Source organism: Saccopteryx bilineata, chromosome 5 (assembly GCF_036850765.1).
Source record: "Saccopteryx bilineata isolate mSacBil1 chromosome 5, mSacBil1_pri_phased_curated, whole genome shotgun sequence".
NCBI lineage: Eukaryota > Metazoa > Chordata > Mammalia > Chiroptera > Emballonuridae > Saccopteryx > Saccopteryx bilineata.
In genome coordinates, this window is record NC_089494.1 from 171017932 (window position 1) to 171041889 (window position 23958).

Sequence of the window (23958 nt, forward strand, 5' to 3'; positions counted from 1 at the left end):
TTATTAGGGAGGAGAGAGAGAGAGAGAGAGAGAGAGAAAGATTGCTTGGGAGATAAAAGAGGGAGGAGAGGTTCAGGCGTCCTCCACCGAGAGAGCCTCATGGCTATCAGACTGTTTCTGTATTGCAGTCCTATGATCAAGTAACCCTTATTTTACTTAATCACATTTGTGTAACTTTTATTGTGGCATATTGTTATAATTGTCCTGTTTTATTATCAGTTATTGTGGCTCATCCCTTACTGTGCCTACTCTATAAATAGCCCTTTATCATACTATTTATATATAGGAAACACATAGTCTCTGTCAGGTTTAGTACTATTTGTGATTTCAGGTAGCCCCTAGGGGTCTTGGATTATGTTCCCTGAGGATAGGGGAGATGACGATCTTGTCCTCCCCTCAGCAGGGGGATTAAGAAATTTATCTCAGTTTCAACTGCCTTTGTCAGGCTGGTGTCCTCTTCCCTCTGCCTTGTGAATGCTTCTGTTTGTTGCTCTTTGGTCAAGGTAGTCCTCGGGGGTGGTGCCTTTCTTTGTGTTTGATTACAGCATTTTTGTTATTAAAATAATATATGTATATGCCCCAAATGCAAACATTTTAGTTAAAATCGTACATAATATCTGGTCTCTCTCTGCAGAGCAGTCTATGTTATTAGTGTGTTGTGTGTCTTCCCAATACAGATTGATTTGCATCATTCTTTTTTAAAGGCTATAAGTCTTCTATTGTAAAAGTATACCCCAGTGTATTCAATAGAAGGCAGATCGCTTTAAAAGTTCCAATATTCCTTTCTACTGCTGGTTTTCCTGTTTCCTGAGGAAGATTCCTTTGATTCCTATTTCTATTTCACACAGCTCCAAGCTGTATGTATCGGGGTTTAATAAAAATTGATTGACTAAATATACTACTGACATGGTATGCTGATGACAAATATTTTACAACCACTCTCTAAAAGAGCACCAATTTGAAGCATTTGCAGATTTTTAGAGTATTTTTCTCCCATGAGGGTTATTTCAGGATAATGAAGTGACATTAGGGAGTGATTAGTTTGACTATTAGCTTTGTTTTAAATATAGTTTATTTTGTTGTAAGTTTATATAATTTGAATTTTATTATTGACTTTGGTCAACAATAGGTTTGCAAAATCCTGAAAATTGAATCAGCTCTCCTAAGTCAGCTCTAGCACCCACTTGCACTGATACCCCTGTAACCAGAGAGAGTGTATTTGGTTCTTGGTCATGTCTCCAAGTGGTGATACTGCTGCTGAGAGTAGTAGAGAATCTCAATGTTGTGAGAGTTTTTAAAGCTTACTAGACTTATGTTGCATCTGATATTTGAATTCCTTCAGTGCCATCCTAGATAAATGGTCATGCAAGCTTGTGATTGATTATCTCTTGAATAGAGTACTCAGTGTTTGGACTAGTTTGTTAAAAAGCTTCATTCTTCTGTGAGGTTTAAATTCATCTCCTCTGAACATCTACCACTTGGTTCTATATACCATTCCCCCTAAATCATAAAAAATAAATTGAATATCTCTGTACTATGACAACTCTTTAATGTTTGAAACCACCTTTTATATTTCCTATTAACGTTTTATTTTTGGAATAAATGTTTTTGGGTCATTCCAGTGTTTCACTTTGTCTACTTCTTTCTTAAAGTGTTGCACATTGATTTGAATACAGCTCCAGATGGGGCCTGATGGTCATATACAAGAGAGAGAAAGAAGAAAATGTCCCTCGTTCCAGATACTATACTGCTAGCACAACCTAAAATTACAGTAATTTTCTTGTTAGTCCCATAATTCTGTTGACTGACACTGAGTGTAGCGTTGATGAAAATGACCAAGTGTTTTTTGTATATGCTACTGTTAAGTCCTGTCTTCCTTATTCTTGATTTTATGGTATTGTGGTTTTTCTTCCCTTGCTTCTTTTTTAGGAAAGGGAAGTTAAATAAAGACTTTATATTTATTTTCACTAAAATTTTATATATTTATATAGACCGAATCTCCAGCTTTGTCAGGATTTGTTGGAATCCTGATTCTTTCAATAAATTTCCGACTCCTCTTGGCTTTTTATGATTTAGAAATTTCTTGAGCTGACAAACAGTGTTTTCTTCTGATTCTGTGATGAAATATTTGAGCATGAGGGCTCAGGACAGAGCCTCATGGTCTTGTAATCTTTGCCATTCAGTTGCTATTAATCTATTTATGAGCACTTTTGGGATTGCCTTTCTTCCAGCAGTTCCATCCACTAACTTGTCTTTCATGTATAACAATGCATCCAACTGTGTTCCTCAAAACTCCATTTCTTTTTCATGTTATGAAATGTCTGAGGAAGAACATTTTCAAGACAAATTGGACATACTGGGTTAAACAGATTTATTTACTGTACAATTTGGCTATTGTGAATCTCCCAAATGGGGATTATATATCTCATGTTTTCTAAAACTTTTTGGTCATGAAACACTTTTTTCCTTTAAGATAAAATAATATGGCTAAGGTCAAATTGTTTTGTGGTTGATGATGTTTTTCACCAGGGCGAAATGTAGAGAAATTGGAGGTTTTCTAAACTTTAGCTGAGATTCTCCAAGATTAATTAGGAAAATAGTTCCCAACTTGCAGAAGTAAAACTTGATGAGTTTGTAGAAAAGAGGAGATGGAGGAGAAGAAAGGACAAAATATAGAGTTAGTGGCGATTCTTCAGAGTAGGACTTAAGTTTAAAGCCAGAAGGCAAACTCAAATACCAGGCAAGTAATGTATAAGGTTTATTAGACTAGGGTATCCTGTCATCAGATAGGAGTGTAAAGCCCACTTAACAGCATTCAAATAATTTTTTAAAGCAAATATTTGGGTGTTACTTAGTCTGGCCTAAAGGCTGAAGTTCATGGTAGTAGCTACCTTAACTCAACTACGTATGGAGGTACTGCTTTCATTTTTGGAAAAAATTGAATAACCTTTTGTATAAACAACTTCCTTTTTAGTGCCATAATCCTCCCTAGTTAATGCTGTTTAGTTTTCTTTGTGAATGTTTCAGGGTATGTAGACTGTTCTTATGTTGGTTAAGAATATCATACCATTTTGCTTTCATTAAAAATGTGACCATCATCCTTTGTTTCTTCAATGCTCTACCACAAATTGAGCAACAATAATAGAATTTATATATCGTAACCAGACATAATTAGGTACAATAAGCATTTAAAGTTATGTCAAAGCCTATTATGTGGAGTCTAAGTCAAGTAACCTAATAATATATAATGCAAATGAATGTTCTCAAGACTTCAAAGGTATATCTAGAACACAGCAAACTTAAAATATTATTTCTTGTGAAAGTACAAAGTTTCTTGTAATAGTAGTATACTTTTATTATAAAACCATGCTAAATCTCTGTATGATATTCATAGGGATTGATCATAATTTAACAATTTCTTTTTATACCTTTAGATTATTTTCAGTGCTTTTATCAGTAACTGCAATGACTAATGTGACATAGAAGTCTTTTTGTGCATTGTTCTCTGATAATTACCTATAAGTGGAATTGGTGGTTCACACATTATAAACATTTGTCCAGTTCATAGTGCATACAGTTATATTACATATTAGAAAGTGAATGAAAGTGCTATCTCCTGTCACCCTCACTGGCATTGTAGGGAACTCTTGAAGAAGGGGTGAACAATTTATAGTATAAGAAATTAACAAATGATATATAAGAATATTTTAATTCTTTAAAAATTTTTTATTTAAATTATTTTAATTTATTGTGTTAACATGAATTCAAATGTCCCACTCAATATAACTCAATATAACTCAGTCACCCCCACCCCTTTATCCCCTATAGCCCCCCCTCCCCTTTTCCCTTTGGGATTTGCTGTCCTGTTATCTGTATCTATGTGTTATGTATATATAATTTCACTAACCCTTCCCCCTGTCTGTTCCCATCCCCTCATCTCCCTTCCCTCTGACAAATGTCCCTCTGCTCCCTGTGATCCCGCCTCTGCCTCTATTCCATTCCTCAGTTCACTTTGTTCATTGGATTCCACATATAAGTGAGATCATATGATATTTGTCTTTCTCTGCCTGGCTTATTTCACTTAGCATAATCTCCAAGTCCATCCATGCCATCGCAAAGGTAAGATTTTCTTCTTTTTCACAGCTGTGTGGCATTCTATTGTGTATATGTTTCACAGCTTTTTAATCCACTTGTCCACTGATGGATACTTGGGCTGTGTCCAGATCTTGGATATTGTAAACTATGCTGCAATAAACATGGGGGTGCCTATCTTCTTTTGAATCAGTGATTTGGTGTTCTTAGGATATATTCCTAAAAGTGGGATAGCTGGGTCAAAAGGCAGTTTCATTTTTAATTTTTTGAGGAATCTCCATACTGTTCTCCATAGTGGCTGCACCAGTCTGCATTCCCACCAGCAGTGCAGGAGGGTTTATTTTAATTGTTCTTGATTCTAATAGTTAAGTGAAATTTTCTCAGAATTCCTTCCATAGAATTCCTTCCACAGTCAAATAAAAAATTTTTGGTGGGCATAGTTTATATATATATATATATATATATATATATATATATTTCTCTTTTATTAAATACAATATACCAACTTTAGTTCTTTTCCACTTCTGGCTTCTGGTTCAGTTTTTGTGCTATAAAGGGAAAATCTATTGTACTGTTCTAAGTACAGAATAGTTTTCTAATTACAATAATCATTCTTGGAGCACTTTTGCTATTCTTGAAGTTTTTTCCTAAAAGCTTTGCAGAAACTGGTTTCTATTGCTCTTATTCTAACGAGAGCTAGTTTTAAAACCCGGTCAGAAATACATCAACATTCTACTGTATTTTTTGGAATAAAGAATTACTTTGTATGAATTTTAGTGTTTACATAAAAACACGAATTCATTGAGAGATGAGCTAGTTTTAAAACATACTTGAGCCCTGGCCGGTTGGCTCAGCGGTAGAGCGTCGGCCTAGCGTGCGGAGGACCCGGGTTCGATTCCCGGCCAGGGCACACAGGAGAAGCGCCCATTTGCTTCTCCACCCCTCCGCGGTGCTTTCCTCTCTGTCTCTCTCTTCCCCTCCCGCAGCCAAGGCTCCATTGGAGCAAAGATGGCCCGGGCACTGGGGATGGCTCTGTGGCCTCTGCCTCAGGCGCTAGAGTGGCTCTGGTCGCAACATGGCGACGCCCAGGATGGGCAGAGCATCGCCCCCTGGTGGGCAGAGCATCGCCCCTGGTAGGCGTGCCGGGTGGATCCCGGTCGGGCGCATGCGGGAGTCTGTCTGACTGTCTCTCCCTGTTTCCAGCTTCAGAAAAATGAAAAAAAAAATAAAAAGGCAAAAAACAACCCAAAAAGCAAAAAAACATACTTGAAACAAAAATGTAATTTATGTGTAATTCATTCGTTTCCTCTTTAGGTTGGTTTTCTGCTCTTTGCAGAATGCCATCCTGGATTTCCCCATAAGCTCAGCTAGCAGAATTTATGATTATATTCATGACAGTGTGTTTGACTGTAACTTGGAAAGAATAGTCACTGTTCTAGGGTTTTTCAAGGAAGTAAAGTGTTTTCAAGGAATTAAGTTACAATAGGGTAACTAGCAAAAGTGCTAATATTGCTTTAAAATGAAGCTATAGTCTTTAAAAGAAAACACCCTCTGTAGTTCTTTTTTTAAATTTTTTTATTTATCCAGACTTTTAAAATTTTATTTATTTATTTATTATTATTATTTTTTATCAGAGAGAGGGATAGACAGGGACAGAGAGAGATGAGAAACATCAATCATCAGTTTTTCGTTGTGCATTGCGACACCTTAGTTGTTCATTGATTGCTTTCTCATATGTGCCTTGACCGTGGGCCTTCAGCAGAATGAGTAACCCCTTGCTGGAGCCAGTGACCTTGGGTCCAAGCTGGTGAGCTTTTGCTCAAATCAGATGAGCCCGTGCTCAAGGTGGTAACCTCGGGGTCTTGAACCTGGGTCCTTCTGCATCCAAGTCCGATGCTCTATCCACTGCACCACTGCCTGTCAGGCCCTCTGTAGTTCTTTTGCTTTAATATTTAACTTTATTAACTAGCTGGATATAATTTTTTAGACCAGTTTTTGGAAATGACCATTTAAGAACTTGGAAGTGGCTTTTGCTGTTCTTGAATGCTATTGTACTTCCTGCATGTAAAATGTGGTTTTGAGTAAATTATTAGTAGTTAATAACTATTAAGTTGTTCCTTTAGGTCACAACCAGATCATATCCAGGTGCCTTTTAGGACTGTCTGGCCAACTAAATGTTCTAAAATTAGTTTACCAGGTGGAGTGCTAGTCCTTTATAAAATTAAAATGTCTACTGTTTAATTAAAAAGGAACCTAAAATGTCAAAATAACTGCTCTTCCTTTAACCCCCTACTTTCGAAAATACTTTAATTTATTTGGAATTTAGGTTTTCTTTACTTTTTTTGGATAGGAGAGGAATATCTTTGTCTAAAACAGAAAGTTTTAGAACATAACATAGTCAATTCATAGCAACCTCCAATACTTTATAGCTGCTTGATTGCATTCTTTTTTTTTTTTTCATTTTTCCGAATCTGGAAACAGGGAGGCAGTCAGACAGACTCCCGCATGCGCCCGACTGGGATCCACCCAGCATGCCCACCAGGGGGCGATGCTCTGCCCCTCTGGGCGTCTCTCTGTTGCATCCAGAGCTATTCTAGTGCCTGAAGCAGAGGCCACAGAGCTGTCCTCAGCGCCCGGGCCATCTTTGCTCCAATGGAGCCTCGGCTGCGGGAGGGGAAGAGACAGAGAGGAAGGAGAGGGGGAGGGGAGGAGAAGCAGATGGGCGCCTCTCCTGTGTGCACTGGCTGGGAATCGAACCCGGGACTCCTGCACGCCAGGCCGACGCTCTACCGCTTAGCCAACAGGCCAGGGCCTTGATTGCATTCTTAATAATTAAAGACATATATGAGCCATATCCAGCAAAGATTTCATTTTTTTAGCTTTATTGATAAAAATGATATATATTCAGATTGCACAGTGATGTTTTAAGGTGAAGAACATTATGATTTAATATATATTGTGAAATAATTATCATGATCAAGTTAACTATTACTTTTTTTTAACTATTAGTTTTAATTGTAATGTTATTTTTTGAAAACTAGTGAATGTTTACCAGTATGTAACAATTTATAGTTAACTATATTTATTTAGAATACACACCATTTTTAATAAAAGTGAACTTATTTTTTACTAATAAATATTGTAAAATACTTTTTTGTACTGTCTCAATGAATTTTTTTTATTTAATATCCAAGTCTAACATTTTCCTCTATGTGCTTTATTTATGTATTTACACCTATATATGTCTATAGTTGCATGTATGTTTTGTTGAACCATTTAAATGTAAAATGTAGACATGATACTTCATCACTACATATTTTAGCATAGACTTTCTAAGACTATATTATCATACTTAAGAAAATTAATAATTTTCTAATGTCATCTAATATCCATATATTATTTTTATTTTCTCCAATTTTCTTGAGAAATTTCTCTCTCTCTCTTTTTTTTTTTTAATTTTCTGAAGCTGGAAACGGGGAGGCAGTCAGACAGACTCCCGCATGCGCCCGACCGGGATCCACCCGGCACGCCCACCAGGGGGCAATGCTCTGCCCATCCGGGGCGTCGCTCTGTCGCGACCAGAGCCACTCTAGCGCCTGGGGCAGAGGCCAAGGAACCATCCCCAGCGCCCAGGTCATCTTTTTGCTCCAATGGAGCCTCAGCTGCGGGAGGGGAAGAGAGAGACAGAGAGGAAGGGGGGGGGGGTGGAGAAGCAGATGGGCACTTCTCCTGTGTGCCCTGGCCGGGAATTGAACCCGGGACTCCCGAACGCCAGGCTGATGCTCTACCACTGAGCCAACCGGCCAGGGCCGAGAAATTTCTCTTTTTAGGGATCAGACTTTCTTGATTTTTATAAAACATTAACTAATTTTTAAGAAATTATAAAATAGTGTATTTCTACTAAACAAAAATCTTTAGAAATGGAGAAAAATATAACAAAATAACATAGCACATAATCCAGAGGTAGATTCTTATATTGTATATTAAGCCCATATTTTATATATAGATTTATACCTATACTTTTTTATTAATATAATAAAAACATCATTTATTTTAAACTGCGCTCTAGATTGTTAAAGTTTTTATTATTATTATTATTAACAAATAATGTTTTGAAAGTACTGTAATTCTTTTTTTGTTTGTTTGATAGAGACAGAAAGAGAGTCAGAAAGGGATAGATAGGGACAGACAGACAGGAAGGGAGAGAGATGAGAAGCATCAATTCTTTGTTGCAGCACTTTAGTTGTTTACTGATTGCTTTCTCATATGTGCCTTGACCGTGGGGCTACAGCAACCTGAGTGACCCCTTGCTCAAGCCAGTTGGTGAGCTTTGCTTAAACTACAAGAGCCTGCGCTCAAGCTGGTGACTTTGGGGTTTCGAACCTGGGACCTCTGTGTCCCAGTCCAACGCTCTATCCACTACACCACCACCTGGTCAGGCAGTGCTGTAATTCTTTTAAATATATTATTTTTGTTATATGTTTCGATCAGTTCCAATTTTTTTCATTATAAATGTTGCCATGAAAAACATGGTCATAATGAAATTGTTTCACCATGAGAATGTCTTTTCTCCATTTTTTTCTTAAACCAAAATCAATTCAAGATTATGCAGTGCATTTAGTTGCTATGTTTCTTCAGTTCCCTTTAGGGTAGAAGATTTTCTTCTCTGATTTTCTTAATGACTAACTTTTTGAAGATAAAAGGCCAGTTGCCTTATAGAATATCGCATGTTCTAAATACCAATTCTTTTGTGCATGGCATTATTTTACTTGTTCTTCTATTTTTTTGTATTCCCTGTAAACCTTCCCCTCTCCTCCCAAAATAAGATGTTTTATTTATCACCATTAGAAGTCTGAATTCTAAACAGATTCTTGGACTGGTGGTTCATCTCAATCAGCTCATTCAACATTAGCACCTGTTTCATCTCCAGTAACTTTTCCAGAACTGCTATCTTCACCACAAAGCTACATGAGTTTTCCCAGTTCAGACTTGGATTTCCTCAGCATTTTTACCTTCCTAACAATGACATCATAAGCAGGTCAATAAATGGACAGGCCTTTTCTATGTTTTATCCAGTGTTGCCTGGACTCAATTCATTGACCACTTCTTTCAAGTATTTTGTCTGTACCTCTTGCAGAATGATTTCTGTCTTCTGATTTTGGCAGAGTTCTTGGTGCTAAGTATAAGAAGTCTTTTGAATGTGATTGTTGCATTTTTGTTAAAACCAACACAGAACAAACAAAAGTAAATAACTATCAGTAGGTAGTCTTGACATTAACATGAGCATCAGTCGTGGTCTGCCATTATCTGACTATGGAGTACATTTATCACGGGTAAGATCCATGCCATAGATGTTAGTCAGGCAGTTTTCCCCCTGAATATCCTTAGTAATTGGTTTGGATTTTCTAAATGCAACTTCATCATTCTTCATATCAGCAAGGCCCACTTCAAAACCACAACCCTTGAGGCCATCAGGTGTGATTTTGGTTCCTTGAATTCTCATGACTAGTGTTCTCCTGGTATTTCTTATATTGAACATAGCTTGTACTTTCATATCACATCCATCTTTTTTAGAAAATGGATCAACCATCTTGGCTCCCATTATGCTGCCTTTTGTAAAGTGCTTGTTTTTGCTAATTCCTTTGCTGCTGCTCAGAGAGACAAAGGGTCTGTTTCCTGTACAATTGATGAGATTTTGGTTACATGCCAAAAATATTTTGTTGCTTTAACAGAGTGGACTTGTGATTAAAAAAAAAAAACTCTAAGGAGGGACATTTGAGTAGTTCCTTGTCTTTAAACCTCTTTTAAACATAAAGTAATGTACTTTTAAAACATATAGTAATAAACATAATAGAAGGAAATACTCATGTTTTCATCTTTCTTGTTCAGTCCTGTTGAATCCTGTTAAAGTGCTTAATATTTTTGCTTTCTTTTGTCCTATAGCTGATGCAGAGAGTTTGCATTTACTTGTGTGGGAGACACCAGTTTAAGGCAAAGGCAAATATTTGAATTTCAGTGTTAAAAGGATCATCACTATATCATGAAGTGTTTTTGCACTGGCTCTAATCTGAAGGCTTTGTGAGAGCATACTTATTCTAGAACTGGGGGTGCAGATCAGCTTGGGGAAGAGCATAGTTTCATTATAAGATGATGTAAACCCTTTGCTAGATCTTAGACCCTGCTCTATTTTTCAATATCCATAGAGATTAGAATTTTTTTTAGAGAAGACCATATATATATATAAAAGAAATATATATATATATATATATATATATATATATATATATCTTTTTACGTGAAAGGAGGGGATATAGTGTGACAGTTCTGCATGCACCCTGAACAGAGGCCACCCAGCAACCCTTGTCTGGGGCCAATGCTTGAATCAACCGAGCTGTCCTCAGTGCCTGAAGCTGACGCTCACACCAGCCAGGCTATCCTCAGTGCCCAGGGTGACACTCGAACCAATTGAACCACTGGCTGTGGGAGGGGAAGAGAGAGAGAAGTGGGAGAAGGAGGGGAAGAAAAGCAGATGGTCGTTTCTCATCTGTGCCCTGACCAGAATCAAACCTGGGATGTCCATACACCAGGCTGAGACTCTATCCACTGAACCATCTAGCCACGGCAATTATTCATATTTGTACTCTTAATTTTAGGATTTTCAGAATTGGTCTGGTCTGCAGAAAACATGTTTTATAAAATATCTCTTATATTAGATTATTTGCTTTTATCAACATTTTACTTTTTTTTCTTTTTCTTCAGAGACAGAGAGTCAGAGGGATAGATAGGGACAAACAGACAGAAGCGAAAAGAGATGAGAAGCATCAATCATCAGTTTTTTATTGCGACACCTTAGTTGTTCATTGATTACTGTCTCGTATGTACCTTGACTGCAGGCCTTCAGCAGACCAAGTAACCCCTTGGTCAAGCCAGCGACCTGGGGTCCAAGCTGGTGAGCTTTGCTCAAACCAGATGAGCCCGCACTCAAGCTAGCGACCTCAGGGTTTGAACCTGGATCCTCCGCATCACACTCTGATGCTCTATTCACTATGCGACCACCTGGTCAGGCTCAACATTTTATTTTTTAAGAACTCGGGTTGCTTCTGGTTATGGGAGGTGTGTGTGTGTGTGTGTGTGTGTGTGTGTGTGTGTGTGTATATATTAGATTTTAAAAATGTTTTATTAATTTTTATAGAGAGGAAGGGAGAGACCAGGAGAGAGACATAGTACATGCCCTGACCTGGATTGAACCAGCAACCTCTGTGCTTTGGGATGATGCTCTAAACAACCGAGCTATCCGGCTAGGGCATACATTTTAGATTTTATTTTTTGATTTTATAGGAGGTGGGAGGGAAATGCGAAGTAGTTGCTTCACTCTAGTTGTTAATTGATTGCTTCTCATACGTACCTTGATCAGGCAAGCTCAGGGTTTCAAACTGGTGGCCTCCGTGTTCTGAGTTGGCACTCTCTCCACTGCACTACCACAGGCCAGGTGGGAAAGATATATTTTTAAAAATTATAAAGTTGCCTTCTTGATGGTTAAACACTAAGCCAGTTATATTTTTTTGGTCCCTGACTGTGAAAATCTTATAGCTATAATTAAGGCAGAATTTAAAATTGAATATTAAACCAGTTGTAACAAATTGGAGGATTAGCTTACTTTCTTAAAAAAATAATTTGTCGAGAAAGAATTCTTCAAGGGAAATGGAACATCATGTTCAAGTCACCAAATTCTTCATGAACAGAATTGAAGCTTGAAGGTGTTCCATGGGGACACCATTCTCATTTCAACTACATCATTAGCAAAAGGCAATTTCTCATAATTAGCCAAACCTAAGTCCTCAGTATAGCCTATTATAAATTTTTATAAGAAATGCATTTCTTATGTATTTGGCAGTATATTTAGTTCCCAGAGTATTGTAAGAGCTGGTAAATGATCATTTAACTTTACAGGTATAACTTTCACAGGAAAAACATATTAGATATTTCCCAAGGAATTATAGAACTAAATCCAATAAAAATTAATGGGCTAGGACATCTAGCCTTTTTCTTTGATGAAACTGCCAGATATTTCTTATTTCAATGTCATCTCAACATATGAGAAAAATGAATCCTGGGTAGAGGGTATAATCATTGTACATTTATAAAGTTACATAGTTGCATGCTGTCTGACTAGTAGATTATACAAGGTTTGAAATTATATAGATCAGGTTCTATTATTATGCTTCAGAGAGGCAGCCTAAATTGATGTGCTAATTGAACTCAAATTCATTAATATAGTAACACAGATTGCAGTTCTAGAAATGAGAAAAGAACATTCACATGCAACTCATGGTGTAGCATAATAATATTAAAATGTATTAATTGGGCCAGAAAATTGTGAATATTGAACTGTGAAACAGAATCAGATACATAGTAATGATGTATAATCTAAGTTATCTGAAACACTCTCAAGGTATTTACTACTGAGTGAAATTTCTTAGTATTTTCAACAAAGCCTCTTATTGGTTGTTTGAAGTGTATGTGTTTGGGATATTGTTCTGATATTTACATGCAGGAAAAATTCAGATTAGTTGCTAGATATTTTGAGAGGAGAGATTTAAAAAGTTCAGTTTGAAAACTGAAGGAAGCAGTAAGATTGTCCCCTTACTCCCCCTGCCTGTCTTCCAATCAGGCTTATTACTTGAAGCAACTGTTTATAGTCTTGGGCTTTTCAGAAAAGATCTATATTAGTATGAATGTGTGGATGACGATGGACAGGGGCTTCTTCTGTTTGATTAAAAACATTGGTCATTGAGAAAACAGAGGTCTTAATCCCATAGAATTTCTTGATTATCTGTCAGAAGTGCGGATGGAGGGATACAAAGGAGAAGGCTATGGGGGAACACATAAAGCGTTTATAAGACTATTGTGCCTGGAACAATATTAGGTAGTAGTTCTGTTTGATGCACTGTTTGAACCATGCATGTAGTATTTGTTTATTTATTTTTAGGTGAGAGAAGGGGAGATTGTGAGGCAGACTCCTGCATGTGCCCCTACCAAAACCCACCTGGCAACCCCATTTTGGGCCAATGCTTGAGTGCTGAGCTATTTTTAGCACCTGAGGCTGACACATTCCAATGGAACTATCTTTAGTGCCTGGGGCCACACTCAAACCAATTGAGTCATTGGGAGGGGAAGAAGGAGAGAAAGGGGAAGAGATGAGGGGGAGAGAAGCAGATGATTGCTTCTCATGTGTGCCCTGAGAAATTGAACTTGGGATGTCTGTAGGCCGGGCTGACACTGTATCTACTGAGCCACTGGCCAGGGACATTTTTTATCTTTTATTTTTCAAGGAAATATTGACAAACTGAAGAAGTTTTAGAGGACAGCAATGAAGATTAAAAGCACCTAAACTTTATCTTGTAGAAATAATAGCAAAAGAAAATGGGAACATTTAGCATGAAAAAGATAAGAGGTTGAGGTTGTGGTAGGGATGTTAAAAGAAAATGGGTGGTTATTTTCAGGTGTGTGGTGGGCCATTTATACTTGGCACTGCAGGGCAGAATGTGGGTCCAGACGTAGAAGTTAATGGGGAGCATGTGTCCATCACCTGCCAACCCCTTCTCCCCCCCAAAACAAAATTATTTAAAAATAATAATTTTTAATTTTTCTTTTGATGTGGTAGCTCTCCATCATTGGAAGAGTTAAAAAAAATTATGGACAAATAGTTAAATGCCTGTGTTAGGTGTACACATCTTTATCCTTGAGAGCTTATCGTCTAGGAAGAGGAGACACATGTGTAATAAGAACAATGAAATGTTATCAGTTCTATGAGAGCAGTATATATGGAGAAGTGTGAGCTAGGGAAAACTTTATAGAAGAGATTGTCTTTAACATTGAATCACGTGTAGGTGTTTGCTCAGTGGAGGGAGGTGGAGAGGAATGAAACCGCTCACATGACTTCCTGTTAAAGACATTGATTCTTAAGACTTATTCTGCCATTTTAATGGCAATTGTCTGTCCTTTTATTATTTAAATTAAATGTAAAGTACAAAGGTAGTCTGAGAAGTTACATGGTCTTGCTTTTGATGAGCACCCTTTGGCACAGAACCTGTATCAAGTAAATCCCTCCAACTTCCTTCATCGACAAATGGTAGGTTGGTTGCCTAAGGGACAATGGCAGATTTCTTTCATCTTTGTGAGTCACCTTTTTTCATTGCCCTCCTGAAGTATAGTAATAATCTCAAGTAAGATAAAATTTTTTTTTAAAGATTTTATTTAATTTAGGAACCTTACATTTGTATTTTTCCGAAGCTAGAAGCCGGGAGGCAGTCAGACAGACTCCCGCATGCACCCGACTGGGATCCACCCTGCATGCCCAACAAGGGACAATGCTCTGCCCATCTGCTCTGTTGCGGTCAGAATCATTCTAGCGCTTGAGGTGGAGGCCATGGAGCCGTCCTCAGTGCCTGGGCTAACTTTGCTCCAATGGAGCCTTGGCTGCTAGAAGGGAAGAGAAAGAGAGGAAGGAGAGGGGGAGGGGTGGAGAAGCAGATGGGTGCTTCTCCTGTGTGCCCTGGCCAGGAATCGAACCCATCGAACCCAAGACTTCCACACTCTGGGCTGACGCTTTACCACTGAGCCTACCAGCCAGGGCCCAGTTACAGTTTTATTAGCTTAAAATCATGTTTGTTTGATAACCAATTTATGAAAACAAGAAGAACATACATTTGCCTTTTTTAAATGTTACCTTACACATTTTTAAAATAAAAATTTTGTACGATTGTACTCTGGATGGTCAGAAGGCACAAAGACATAGTACAAGAATGTACTACTCAAAGGGTTAACATTGTACTCTATTCTTATTTTCCTGAGATTAAATAGAAATTGTCATTTACTTATATGTCTTGTATAAAGAGTCAAGGAGGCTGAATCATTAAAACTGTTTGGGAAAATGCCTGTTGGTGTTAAAGAGCACTTGTTTCTAAGTGAAGACAGATTTCTTCTCCAATCCTCTCTTCTTCCCCCTCAGGCGCCTCTGCACATTCTGTAGTTCGCTGTGTGGCAAGATGCTACAAAGAGGGTCACTCACATCTCTGCCTTGCTTTGTGCCCCAGACACACTAATCTTTTTGTTAGGCCATAGTTGGTCACCTCAGACTAACTGCTGTGAAATTTCTGGGCAAAAGTGGCTTGAAATGAACCTTTTGTGATAGACAGCCATCAGTTCAAAGCCTAGTGTCAGGGTTGAAGGAACCATAATGGGCCACGAGAGGTGGCTTACAGGGGGCCGTTTCTCAGGGCAAAAGGGCAGATGGTTTTCTGCACTGGAGACTATACACAGTACAGTGTAGATCCAGGACTTGTTCCCAACCATGCTGTGTGCACGCCTTCTTCATGTGGGAACATATACTTTTTATAGATCCAGTGGGGGGTACATTTACTCATTGCTGTTCTTTTCAGCTGTTTTGTTTGGTAAGCTAAGGCTGCCCTTTTGTGGAATGACAAAAAGGGGATTTAATAAAACATTGGCTCCATAAAGAGGGCCACTGTGTATACACATACCTTCTGTGCAAAAACTAAGCTTGTATTTTAAACACAATCAAAGGGAATTTCAACAACTAATAACTCTGGATCTCAATTATTTGTGGTAACATATAATCAACATTTTTACTGTGCTAACTGAAAATTTTCATTGAGAAAATTAATCAACTGTATTATATAAGAAGATACACAGTATGTTTCTAGATAATTTATAAGTGTAATAATTGTATGTTCTGTATCAAGCTACTTAAGTATCCATTATACCAGTTTTACTTGCTTAATTTAGTAATTATTTTGCAATTATATATAGAATATGATTTTTCCATTAATATTTTCAAGAGTCTTAAGTACTTAAGTTTTTAAATTTTAAATAAAAAATTAACTTTTAAAAATGTTTTATTTCTCTGAATTCTTAAAACTATTTGTTTTAACAAAAATTAAATGGTGAGATAATTTTTAGCATTTTAAGTGATGGCCTCTTTCCCTTAGGATATTTTGGCATATTTCCCACAATTCAACAGTATCAATATAAAATATTAGATGAAAGCTCTTTATAATGCATTTTTTATACTGAAGACAATAAGATGCTTTCTATTGTTGTCGACTGTGAAAATGATTTCTCCCTCTTCAAAAACAGTCTAAAGGTAAAAAGAATAGCTGTTGATTTATTAGAATCTTATTATATTTCTTTTTATCTCTTTTTGTTATATCCAAAATTGAAAAGTTGAGATGAAAGTAATCTGTACACAGCAAGTTAAGGTATTTTTAATGAAGAATCAGAAAAGTACATGAATTGAGTTTTGATTATCAAGATTTTTTAATAAAAAATAATTGGAACATTTGACAGGAAAATAGAAGATTCTTTGACAAATTTTGGATCGTACAATGTATATACAAAGAAATATAACATTATATACACATGATTGATTTTTAGGTACTGACTATAAATTCAGAGAAAAGGGGGTTTATGTCTCTATGTTAGGTAATCTGCCTTTTGCCATATAAAGAAGAAATGCCCTTTAAAAATCCTTAAATTTATTTTTACATTTTTTTTTAGTTTATAATTGATCTCACATTAATTATGTCATTTGATCTCTATAGCAACCTGGACAACAGATATGACACTCATTACTATCACCATTTGTATATAAAAAACCCTGAGACTCAGAGGCAATATCACTTATCCAAGATGGAGGTGTTAGCCTCTATTCTTCTAAGTAAATGGATGGGTCTTCTGCTGATGCACAGATGGTATTTCCTTAAAATAGAATTGCTGATACACTGAGAAAGATGGTCTTTAGGACTTGATAATACTGGAAACCATTAGGTCAAACAGAGTTGCTTCTAATCAACTAATTTTATCTATTCAGAAGTAACAATGATATAAAAATATTATTTTGAAAACTTGGCATTTTATTATCTTTTGGCAAGCAATAAATGGAAAGCTTACATTTAATTTCTGTATATTAATGATTATTCAATGGTTCAATTTGCTGATATTGTTCAGTGCCAATTTGATCCTTCCAGAGGACTTTGTAGCTAAGGCTCTGAGTGGTACTTAGTTAATTGGAGCTAAATTAAAAGTTTAAATTATTAGCATTAAGTTTAATAAAACATTGGGGATTTATTTATAAAATAAATTTATTTTTAGTTTAAAAATCTCATTACCTTTTTTTTTTTAAATTGAATTTATTGGGGTGATTTTAGTTAATAAAATTATGTCGGTTTCAGGTGTACCGTCCTATAATACATCATCTGTATATTGTGTGTTCAACACCCCAAATCAAGATCTTATTACTTTTTAATGGAAGACTTTTGCTTAGTAAATCAGACAATTGCTATAATCTTGGTTCTTGTGTAAATTAAGAATCTGGTAAGCATGTGGTATTTTAGTGTGCTGATGGGTACTGAGGGGTTACAGAGGAAGTAATCCTACATCCGGCATCTGGTCTCTCTGTATCTTCTTCATTGTCCAGATAGTCTCCCTCTCCTTTCTCATATTTCCTTCCCCAGTTGGGCATAAATTAGAGCATTTCTGGAATACAAATTTAAAAAAAATCATGTCACATGTTCATTTATTCACCTGCTTTGTGCCAGGCATTGGTATAGGTAGTGAGGATACAACAGTGAATAAGATAAACATTTGTAGAGCAGTTTTAAAAGCCACTGAGGGTAATGATAACATTTTATGTCTTGATAGAGATTTGAGATAGGTACATGCATGAGTTAAAACTTAGAGTTAAATATTTATAGTTTTTTCCTTTTGATGTAAAATTTACATATAATGACATACACAAGTCTTAAATATGTTTACTGAGTTTTGACAAAAGCATGATCATTACAATTCTGCCTCCTTCCATTGTCAACAGATAACTTTATTTCCTGCTTCACTGAGAAAATAGAAGCCATTAGAAAGGCCTCTTCCCTCAACTTACAAATATATTTCCAGTCATATCTATCCTTTACTCCTTTCCTTCTGTTATTCCTACTGCCATCTTAGGCCAATTTTTGCCACTTTTACTTAGAATTTATTTTTCAATTACACTTGACATACAATATATTAGTTTCAGGTGTACAACATAGTAGTTAGACATTTATATAACTTTCAAAGTGACCACCTCAGTAAGTCTAGTACTTGTTTGACACCATACATAGTTATTACAATATTATTGACTATATTTCCTATGCTGCACTTTACATCCCACAACTGGTTTTTTTTTCTTTGTTTTTTATGTGAGATGCGAGGAGATAGATAGACTCCTGCCTGTGCCTCAATTGAAGTCACCTGGCAACCCCTGCCTGGGGTTGATGCTTGAATCTACAGAGCTATCCTCAGTGCCTGAGGCCAACAGTTGAACCAATTGAGCCACTAGCTGTGAGAGGGGAAGAGAGAGAGAAGAGGGAGAGTGAGAAGGGAAAAAAGCAGATGGTCACTTCTCATGTGTACCCTGACTGAGGTTTGAACCCCGGACATCCACATGCCCGGCCAATGCTCTATTCACTGAGCAAACCGGCCAGGGCTCCATGACTGTCTTTATAATTGCTAATTTATAGTTCTAGTCCTTTCACCTTTTCACCCATCCCCCAGCTCCCTTCCGTCTGGCGACCATCAGTTTTGTTTTCTGTATCTATGACTTTGTTTCTGTTTTATTTGTTTATAAAATGAAAATCTTGTATCATGCTTAAATGCCTACATCATTCCCAATTCTTTGAGGATGGATCCCACTTGACACAGTGCTCAGTATCTGGCCACAGGAAGTCTTTATTCCCCTAGACATGCTAGGTTTCCATACTGTATCTTTACTTCCTCTACCAGGAACAATCTCCACTCTCGTTCTCTACTAAGTGAATACCTACCAATCCTTTGGGATGCACTCAAACAGTTAGAAGTTCCATGAGGACTGAATAGATCTCTCTCATAGCAATATCTCTTTGCAATTTAAGTATTTATTTCTGGATCTAGCCTGTTCTACACAATGCCTTTTTTGTAGTATATATGCAATAGGTATTTGATGGACAACGTCTGCTTTCAAAAAACTTTATGAAGGGTTGGGAAACAAATATCAATGAACCCATATTACCAAGAAGATTATGTGGTTAATTCTAGATAATGTTCTCACAATTACCTCTGTTTTTACATTCTTTAAATAATGGAGTTGGATTAAATAATTTTCAAAGTATATCCTTGCTTAAAAATTTGACCATGTAAGGGTAGTAACAATTTGGTGTGTTGTAATAATAGCATGTAAAAAGTGGTATTTCATTTGCATACTGTTGCACACATTAATGACTACCTTCACCCCTTCCTCCTTGATTTTATTGTGATACACTTGGAAAGAGACTCCTTAATACTGAACTTTTCAAAAATTTACAAAAATGCACTGTGTGCCAAGTTGAGAACTTTATGAAAAAGCACTTACATTGAAAACAGTGATAGTATTTTAGAGGATTTGGAATTTTATTGTTACTGTTAATTCTTTTAAAGAGGTTAGCATGGATGCTGTAAATGGTATATAAATTTCTCCCCAGGTTCTTAACCTCATCTTAAAATTTTAAGTAAAAAGTAACTCATTAGCATGAAAAATAACTATAGTGTCCAGGGTTGAAGTTTTTTATATAAAGAACTCCCTTGAAAGGTGCTGGTCAAATTTCTCTTCTGCATGGTTCATAGCATGTAACTGGTACTCAGTAATATTTAATATAATGAATTACAGAGGCTTTGAAAATTTAGGCCTCTGAAGACCAAATCCAAGATGGTAGATGGGATTTTCACATTACTGTGAAGACAAGGTAGAGGTTGACATGGTTGGTCTCCTGGGTGTGCTTTATCATATAAATGAAAGAGCTATATTCACTTAATTTATTTTAGCAAGGGAAAGACTATTCTCTTTAATGCCACTTATTTAAGACTAAAAAGAAAAGAAGGCCAGAGGAAATAATATTTTCACCTAGGTCAAATGGAATTTAGTACACTATAAAATTTGGCATTTTTCTATACCGACTTGCTTTAACAGGCAACTTTATTTTATTTCCCTTCTTTAAATTTACTTTTTATCTTTGCTTTTCTATGTTATTGGAATTTTGCATGTGTTTTTGAATAAAAATAATAATACAAGAGAAAAATATTGGCCCTGACAAGGTTGCTCAGTGGTATAGGGTCAGCCCAGTGTGTGGAAGTTCTGGGTTTGATTCCTGGTCAGGGCACACAGGAAAAGTGCCCATCTGCTTCTCCACCTTCCCCCTCTCCTTTCTCTTTATCTCTCTCTTCCCTCCCCACAGCCAAGGCTCCATTGGAGCAAAGTTGGAGGGGGTGCTAAGGATGGCTCCATAGCTTCCGCCTCAGGCGCTAGAATGGCTCCGGTTGCAATGGAGCAACGCTCCAGATGGGCTGAGCATCACCTCCTATTGGGCATGCTGGGTAGATCACAGTTGGGCGCATGCAGGAGTGTGTCTCTCTACCTCCCTGTTTTTCATTTCAGAAAAAAAAATGAAATAAAAAATAAATAATAAAAGAGGAAAATAGCACTACATTTTAAATCAATACAAAAAGAATGCTGCTTATTTTCCACTGAGGCAGCAGTGGTCCAGCCAGCAGGAGGCAGCAGGCTTTGGAACCAGAGAGTCAGCCCTAATTCTGGCTCAGCTGTTACCAGCTATTTGGCCTTGGTCTAATTTCTTAAATCCTTCCAGCCTCAGTTTCCTCATTTATAAAGCAAAAATATTAATGTCCACTAAGAATTAGAAAAAAAAAGAATTAGAAACAATGTACTGTAGGCATCTAACATAATGTTGGCACATAGGATGGTATCCAATAAATGGAATATAATGATTGTTCTACCTAAGTCTTAAATAATTATGATTTTTAAGTTTTTATTGAAAAAAATTTGTGCTGTAGATTTTTTAGTGCCTGACATAGGGCCTGATACATGGCAGAGTCTTGATAAATATATATTGAGTAAATGAAATAGTGTAAGTTTGTACAAAAAGGTCTTGGTCACATATACCTTTAGTGCCATGTAGCATAAAGTATAGGGACAATTGTGGAAAAACTCAAGAGTGAAGAAGTGGCCTAAATTCCCCAAACTATCAGATAGCACTGCTGGACTGCATCTTCTTGTTGGGGTGGCTCCAAGAGAGAGATCTGCCCCTTAAGACTTTGCATATTTTTATTTTATTTTGTTTTTTAAAAAATTTTATCTATTGATTTTACAAAGGGGAGGGGCAGGGAACGAGAAGTAGTTGCTTCACTCTAGCTGTTCATTGGTTGCATGTTGTATGTGCCTTGACCAGGCAAGCCCAGGGTTTCGAACCAACGACCACAGCATTCCAGGTCGATGCTCTATCCACTGCACCACCACAGGCTTTATGTATTTATAGGATGAGTGGAGCAACAGCATTAGTGGGGTAAGGTTGAAGGAAGGAACCAAGGGAAGCCTTCTGGTTGAGAAGGTGGTCTCCTTTGAGAGGGGGAGTGTTTGGGTCTGAGAGGCTGAGCAGTTTCCTTCTGCTGAGCCAACTCACCATGGTGCCAGCTTTTTGTTGAGCCTCAGGGCATCTGGATTTGTCTTCCTGAGCATGAAAGTAGTCTTATTTAGCTAATGTCCTTAGTGGTGCATAAACATTAGATTATCATGATTGGCCTATAATCTTGTTTCATAATCAATAGTATTAAATTTGTGCATGTCTTTTTAGAATATTTTGTTAAGTTTCAATTAATACAAAAGTTAAAAAAGTATTTTTTTCTACCCCATTTCCCAAGCTAATTTGCTCATCTGTTCAGAAGAAATCACAGTAACATATTTCTTGTGTATCTTTCCAGAGTTGGTCTCTGTACAAATATGTATGTTCCATATGCTTTATAAACTTGGACAATGGTCACCACTTTCTGACCTTACACCAGCAGTAACTTATAACATAAAAATATTTTTTCTAATTATAATAAGTCTCTTGAAATAAAAAGACAAAGAAAAAAGGAAAATGCTTAAATAATTGCCGACATCATTTAGTCACCCAAATCTTTTAATGCATATGCTCTTACCTGTGATGAAAGTAATTGTGCTTTGTTAAGTAAATGTTCTCCTTGTAATAGGTTCCTGATATTCACACCCCTCCCCAAATTTCTCCCACATGCACACTTTTTTTTACACTAATGAAATAATCTTGAGAATGGGTATCATAAGTAAAAAAAGATAATATGGGCTAAGTCCAAACCTCAGATAAAGTCAGATTTGATTAAAATTTTTTTAGGCTGTTTATATTGTATTATTTATAAGGAAGATATACAAAACATACTGACTAAAGAAAAAAGTGGAGACTAAAAGCTTCTTGTTTGATTATTCTGCTCAAAACTGACAATGGAATTTTGTTTAGTTTGATCAGAAACCTTAAACATTTTCTTTTAATTGGATTATTTTCTAGTTTCTCTTTTCTTCTTTTCTTTCTTTTTTCTTTTCTTTCTTTCTTTCCTCTTACCCTTCCCTTCCTTCCTTCCTTCCTTCCTTCCTTCCTTCCTTCCTTCCTTCCTTCCTTCCTTCCTTCCTTCCTTCCTTCTTTCCTTCATCCCTGGGTCTTTATACATTTAGCTGAATAGGAGAGAAAATTTAATGTTTTGAATGTGAAATTTTTTTATTTACTCTAAGTTTGAAAACTTTTATTCAAATTACAGGTAAATATGGGATTTCACCTGGTTTATTAAGCCTTCTTACATATATTTTGCCAGTTATAGGAATGAAAATTTGTCACCAGCTGTGCTATTCAGTGATCCCCGATAGTCTATTTGGTAAGATGACTATACTGATCATTTTTAACAAACCCACAAAAAATAAAACAAAACAAAACACAAACAAACAAAGCTGTAGACTTTTCCCATCTGGTTTTAAGAGCTATAGCTCAGCTTTTGTGTTCATTAGTTTCTCCACCATATGATTTAGTATGATCTCAGATTCAGTGATGCAGTTTTATCTAATTAAGACATAGTGCAGAATAAGCTTAGAGTGCAGTAGTGAAGGCTCTCAGAGGACTACTGAAAGGCTGACAGTACAGAAGTCATGAGTTGACTTTAAAACTATAATTGCTATTTGGTTTTCACTTGAAAGAAACATGTAATTCAACTGTATTAAAAAATATTTGTATTCACATTTTTTATGTCATTTTTTCCCAAGGTTAGGAACAATCTTTATTCTCTCTTCCACAATGAATACTTCTTTAGATGGTAGTAGTAAATGTAAACATTATAAACTGAGGAGGTCATGCTGATTGGTCAAGGGCAACTGTGAAAGCCAGTCCTAGATTATTAGTGCATTTCCCCTTGGCTTTTATCTTGATAATTTAAGGGCCAGTAACACAAACAATCTATAAAATGTATTTTGGGGTCAATGGGGCTAAAGGCATAAGCTTGATCTTGGCATTCTTTCTTCAAACCACTCCATTGTCATGTGAGGATTACTGAAGCCCATTCATCTTCACCTCATTAATTTCAGAGAAAAATTGTAGCTTGTCCACTTCCTCAGCTGCTTATTCATAGCCTTCCAAGCAAGTAATAAAAATAACAGCTGATACTTATTATGCTGAGTTTTAAGCATTGTTTTAAGTCCTTTTCACATATTATCTCAGTTAATTCATATAAAACCCTATTCACCCAATTTTATAGATGGGATTGATAAGCCCCAAAGAGGTTAAGTAACTTTCACAGACCATGTAATTTCTTTTTTTTTTTTTAATTTTTTTATTTATTCATTTTAGAGAGGAGAGAGAGAGAAGGAGAGAGAGAGAGAGAGAGAGAGAGGAGAGATAGAGAGAGAGAAGGGGGGAGGAGCTGGAAGCATCAACTCCCATATGTGCCTTG

General features: G+C 36.6%; 1 protein-coding gene and 1 pseudogene across 1 annotated transcript in view; one reads left to right on the forward strand and one right to left on the reverse strand.

Annotated features, from left to right (window-relative positions):
• The window catches only part of COL25A1 (collagen type XXV alpha 1 chain), a 603455-nt gene that overhangs the window by 19729 nt on the left and 559768 nt on the right, over positions 1-23958 (forward strand). The gene's annotated exons all lie outside the window — the stretch shown is intronic.
• LOC136338016 (small ribosomal subunit protein eS1 pseudogene) overlaps positions 8952-23958 on the reverse strand; it is a 112616-nt pseudogene continuing 97609 nt past the window's right edge.